The 6,561-nt window shown below is 34.1% G+C and overlaps 1 pseudogene; it reads left to right on the top strand.

Annotated features, from left to right (window-relative positions):
* Positions 1-1,138: 1,138 nt before the first annotated feature.
* The window catches only part of LOC109162988, a 41,620-nt pseudogene continuing 36,197 nt past the window's right edge, over positions 1,139-6,561 (top strand).

Raw genomic sequence — 6,561 nt, 5'->3', positions numbered from 1 at the left:
GTTCGACTCTGTAGCACGTACAAATATAACTAACAAACTCTGCCATATAATATTTAATCCGTAAATGGCAAACGCAAACCATGCACACCCACTGCCCAAACCATGCACCAAACAATAGTAATATTACTCAAGGGTACCTAGTGTTGACGCTTTTTTGTTTTTTTTTTTTTTTTTTTTTTTTGTTTTTTGTTTTTTTTTTTTTTTTGGTGCCACAACAAAGATAACAAGAGAGTACCTATGGTGTGATACCTTTTTTGAACCATAATAAAGGTAATGTGAGGGTAGCTATGGTCTGATGTCTTTTCAGAACCACAACAAAGGTAACTTGAGGGTACCTATAATCTGATGCTTTTTTTTTGAACGACAACAAAGGTAACTCAAAGGTACTTATGGCCTGATGCCTTTTCTGAACGACAACATAGGTAACTCGAGGTATCGATGGTCTAAAGTCTTTTCTGAATTACAACAAAGGTAACTTGAAGGTACCCATGAGATGATTTCAGAATCACAACAAAGGTACTTTGAGAGTATGCCTAAGGTAACTCGAGAGTACCTATGGTCTGATGACTTTGAACCACAATAAAGGTAACTAGAGGGTACCTACGGTCTGATGACTTTTCTCAACCACAACAAAAGTAACTCGATGACACCTATAGTCTGATGCCTTTTCTGAACGACAACAAAGGTAACTGGAGCGTATTTGTGGTCTAATGACTTTTTCTTAACTATTACAAAAGTAATTGGAAGGTACCTATAGTTGATCATGTTTCTGAACCACAACAAAGGTAACTGGTGAGGACTTTTGGCCTGATGACTTTTCTAAATACAAAGTGAGCTCAAAATACAAATTACATTTTCAAACCCAATAAGTTCATGAAAAAACAATACCTGTCAAATATTGCTATTCAATTAGATGCACCTGACCTGCACATATCATACGGATCGTAGTAATTCAAAATATGAAAACTCAAAATTAAATTTCATGCAACAAAAGATAGTCATATATACATCCATCGACCCATGAACAAAATAGTAAATTAAAGTCTATTTGATCTGATCGTCCCCTCAACCCCTAATCTCTCCGCGGCCGTTTTCTCTACAATAATCCTCGGATTGAAGCTCGGAAAACATGCATTGCATGTCGGACCAGGAGCACCATTTCGAGTCTAATATAAGGCCGACGCCCACTTAACCTCAGCAGGCTGGTAACATTATCATGTCGGACGAGAAGCACCATTGTTCCTTCCCTTCACAACTATGATGTTCCTCATGTTTTCCTTACAAATTACCATATAACTTTATAGTGAAAATATGTCCGCATAGGTTTAGCTTAATGGTTCATTACGCAGTATTTCAGAGAAGAGACCAAAGTTCGACCTAGGCGACCGTAATGTTGGGATTATGCTGAAAGTAGACAGATCCCTTGTGTAGTGGTGCGTACCGGAATTAGGCCCTGTCTGCTGAACCACTGAGTCACCATGATTTACGTCTTTCCAAATGCTCTGGCCCTTAGGATTGAGGATTCAATTTTTTGGGAGAAGAAAATCATAAAAATATCATTTGCAAGTGACAAAAGGAAAGAAAAGAAAATAATGAGATATGAGTTACTAGCACAAACCATGCACCAAAGAGAAACCCACGTAGCACAAACTAGCTAGATAGATTGGAACTACTTATATATTGTACCTGGAAGGATGTTACCACTCCTATCCAAAGATTTGATTTCAGTGGTTATTGATCGGCCAAAAATCTTGTGCATGTGGTAATGTTTCTGAACCACAACAAAGGTAACTGGAGGCTTGTAATCATGTTTCAATGAGTTAGTTGCACCTCTGAAATTAGATTTTACTGTTAGCCAATAGAGAATGGTAAATAAATTTTAAAAAATAAAACAAAATTACCTTCCGAATTGTATGCATCTGTTCATGAAAAAGTACTTGATAGAACTGTCCTTCACTCACGGACATCTTCCCCAAGTATTTGCAAATATCCAGAAACACGTACTATTTTAGAAAATATAACAATTATAGCAGAAATATAACAAACAAACTCAAGTACTCAACCATATAATATTTAATCCGTAATATTGCAAACACAAACCATGCACAACCACGGCACAAACCATGCACCAAACAAGGATACTTATAGTTTGGTGTTTTTTGTTTCCTGAACCACAACAAAGGTAACTTAATTGAGGATACCTATAGTATGATACCTTTTTTGAACCAGAACAAAGGTAACTTAGCTAGAGGGTACCTATGCCTTTTCTGAACCACAACAAAGGTAACTCGAGCGTACATACCTATGTTGTGATTATTGTATAATGAATTTGTAATTATTAGTGGTAGGTGCAGCCAAGATGAATCTGCTAATGCTCAGTTTCTCATCGCTGTCTTCCATTGTCGCCTCCAACGCTCAATTTCTTTCGTGTTTTTGTAACTATTCTGCTGCTCAAGACGAAGAGGAGGAAGATGTCAGTTCTTGTGATCTGTTTGATGGGCATTGGGTTGAAGATGATGATGACTCTGAGCCGCTTTACAAGCCAGGATCTTGCCGCTTTATTGATGATTCTTTCAACTGCTTCAAGAGTGGTCATCCGGACTCAGATTACCTCAGGCTCAGGTGGAAACCTAGTGGCTGCCAACTTCTAAGGTTGAAACTTTTTCTTGAATCTTGTTAGACTTTGAAGTTCAATTCAATGCATTTGGTAAATTTACTGCTTTTTGTTTCTTGGTTTTTTCTGCTGAAATGAGAAGACCGGTTTGATGGCCTAAAAATGCTGAAGATGTTGACGGGAAAAGATTAGTCTTTGTAGGGGATTTTCTGAACAGGAACATGTGGGAATTGTTGATCTGTTTCCTGAGAGAATCACTGGTGAACAAGAGCAAATTGTTTGAAGTCTTAGGCCACTATGAGTTCAAGACTATGAACATATACATTACTATCTCAATTTGTTATAATTAGTTTTTTTTTTTTGTTTTTTTTTTTGTTTTTGTTTTTTTCTTGTTTTGTTTTGTTTTTTTTTTTTTTTTTTTTTTTTTTTTTTGTTTTTTTGTTTTTTGTTTTTTTTTTTGTTTTTGTTTTTTTGTTTTTGTTTTTTTTAGTCTTTACAAAGTTGTATGAAACATTTTATTTCAGTAGTGATGATGAAGTCTTTTAATTTATTGATTGAATTTACTTTAATTGCATTATGGAAATTTTTTTTACCAATACAATATCTATAGTTACAACATAACATAATATCGGGAAAATTTTACAAAAATTAATATTTAATGAGAAGTAACAATATATATAAAATATATAAAATTAGAAAAATAATATTTGACACTAAATTATAATTTTTAGTGGCGGGCAAAATCCCATCATTATTAGAATATAATGAGAGAAAATTTATGCTAGTAAGTAGTTGTATTTAGTGACGGGATTTTTTGTCATAAAAAGAACGTTTTAGTGACGGTAAATACACTATCACTATATGTCTAATTAATGATGGTATCATATCCCGTCACTATTTGTTTTTAACCGCGGAGAAATAACGACGGGCGGCGACAATAAATTTCCTGTCATTAAAAGTAATTTATGATGGTTTTTGATTTTTTAATGACGGTTTTAGCTCTCACTAATGAACAATTTTCTTGTAGTGTAATTTGAAGGTACATATTTATGGCTTTATGCCTTTTTAGAACAATAACAAAGGAATTTTGAGGGTACCCATGGTTTGATGCCTTTTCTGAACTACAACAATAGTAACTGGAGGGTACCCATGATGGGATGATGACTTTTTTGAATCACAACAAAGGTAATTGGGGGGTTCTGGTCTAATATCTTTTCTAAACAACAACAATATGGTAATTCTATCGTACTTATGATCTTATGCCTTTTCTGAATTACAACAAAGGTAATTGGAGGGTGCCCTTGAGATTATGACTTTTATGAACCACAACAAAGATAATTGGAGAGAACCCGTGATTTGATGCCTTTTCTGAATCACAACAAAGGTACACAACTAGAGGGTAGCTATGGTATGATGACTTTTCTGGACCACAACATAGGTAATTGGAGGGTACATGTACTTTGATGACTTTTTTGAACCACAACAAGGGTAACAAGAGGGTACATATAATTTAATGACTTTAATTTATTGAATCACAACAAAGGTATTTAACTAGAGGGTACATATAATTTGATTGCTTCTCTGAACCATAACAAGGGTAACTAGAGGGTACTAGTGATCTAATGACTTTTCTGAATCACAACATAGGCAACTAGAGAGTACCTATGGTTGATGACTTTTCTAAACGACAACAAAGGTAACTGAAGTACACCTGTGGTCTAATGACTTTTTTGAACCATAACAAAGGTAATTAGAAAGTATGGTGATTTTTATGAACCACAACAAAGATAGCTGGAGGCTTGTAATCAAGCTTCACTGAGTTGCAGGTCTGAAATTATATTTTAGTTTTAGCGTTAGAAAATAGAGAATGGTAAATAAATTTTAAAAAACAAAACAAATTAAAATTACCTTCGGAATTGCATCTAGTTCATGAAAAAAGTACATGATAGAACTGTCCTTCACTCACACCATCATCAGACATCTTCCCCAAGTGTTTGCAAATATCTCAAAACACTATTTTAGAAAATATAACAAACAAACTCAAGTACTCAACCATATAATATTTAATCCGTAATACTGCAAACACAAACCATGCACAACCACGACACACGCCATGCACCAAATATTTAATCCGTAATATTACAAACACAAACCATGCACAACCACGACACAAACCATGCACCGAATATTTAATCCGTAATATTGCAAACACAAGCCATGCACAACCACGGCACAAACCATGCACCAAACGACGTAATATTACTCAAGGGTACCAATAGTTTGATGTTTTTTGTTTCCTAAGCCACAACATGCAAAGGTAAGTCAAGGATAACTATGGTATAATATCTTTTCTGAACTACAACAAAGGTAACTTGAGGGTACATATCAATGATCTGATGTTTTTTCTGAACGACAACAAAAGTAATTTGAAAGTATTACTGGCCTGATGCGTTTTTCTGAACAATAACAAAGGTATGTAATTTGAGGGCACCCATGGTCTGATGCCTTTTCTGCACTACAACAAAGGTAACTGGAGGGAACTATACTAATGGGATGATGACTTCATTACTAGAAATTATGGAATTTCCGACCACCTGAAAGTGATTATAAATCAAGTCGAAAGCCTTGTTCCGACCAGAGGCGGACCCAGCATAGGGGCAGCTGCCCCCACTCACCCCACCCCTAGCCCTTGTAAGTATATATATATATATATATATATATATATATATATATATATATGTATGTATATATATGTATAGTACACATTTTACGTATATCTATTTGGAAACGAATAATTTACATAATAGATTAGTTAGTCCAGTTGGTAGAGGCGTGTAGCGTGTTCTGATAAGTTAGGGTTTTGAATCCCCTTCTCAAATTATTTTTTTTTTTTGGCTTCCAAAAGCTTTTTCAAGTTTCAACAGCTCTTTTTTTTGGCTTCCAAAAGTTTTTTTTTTTGACTTTTTTGACTTTCAAGTTTGAAGTTTCAACAGCTCCTTTCTCTCTCTCTGACTCTCTCTCTCTCTCTCTCTCTATATATATATATATATATATATATATATAAAATTCTTTTTTATATTAAAATGACATGTATAATTTATAACATATTTTTTATTTGAATTATTTTATTAAATTAAATATATTTTATATTTTATATATTATGAATATTTTTATAAAATTTTGATGTATTTTATTTTTCACTTATATCCGCCCCCACTGAACAAAATTCCTGGGTCCGCCACTGGTTCCGACCACTTTTGGTATCTGGAAAAACCTTTGCTGCTATTTTCGACCACTTTTTAGTATTAACTTGATTTAAGATCACTTTCAGGTGGTCGGAAATTGCATAATTTCCAGTTGTGCTTTTCTGAATCACAACAAAGGTAACTGGAGGGTTCTTATGGCCTGATACATTTTCTAAACAACAACAAAGGTAACTCTATCGTACCTACGATCTTATGCCTTTTATGGTCTACAACAAAGGTAACTGGAGGGTGCCCTTGAGATGATGACTTTTCTAAACCACAACAAGGTAATTGGAAGGAACTCGAGGTTTGATGTCTTTTCTGAATCACAATAAAGGTACACAACTAGAGGGTACTTATGGTATGGTGGCTTTTCTGGACCACAAAAAAAGGTAATTGGAGGGTACATGTGGTTTGATGAGTTTTTTGAACCACAACAAAGTTAACTAAAGGACAAATATATTTTAATGACTTTTCTAAACCACAACAAAGATATATATGGAACTGATCAAGGAAATATAATGTTGGAATAAATTGAAAAAAAAAAAAAAAAAAACAACAACTCACTGTCCTATATAAGTTTTTATCACCCTGAGATAAAACATTCAAAGATTTGGAGAAATTACTTGGATAGAAGACAAGAAGAATAAGAAATTCTTCTTGGAATTTGTCAAACTTTTACTTAAGATCAAAGTTAAGAAA

The sequence above is a fragment of the Ipomoea nil genome, unplaced genomic scaffold, assembly GCF_001879475.1.
Source record: "Ipomoea nil cultivar Tokyo-kokei standard unplaced genomic scaffold, Asagao_1.1 scaffold2975, whole genome shotgun sequence".
Lineage (NCBI taxonomy): Eukaryota > Viridiplantae > Streptophyta > Magnoliopsida > Solanales > Convolvulaceae > Ipomoea > Ipomoea nil.
Note: the sequence above shows the minus strand (reverse complement) of the source record. Positions and strands in the feature narration are given on the sequence as shown.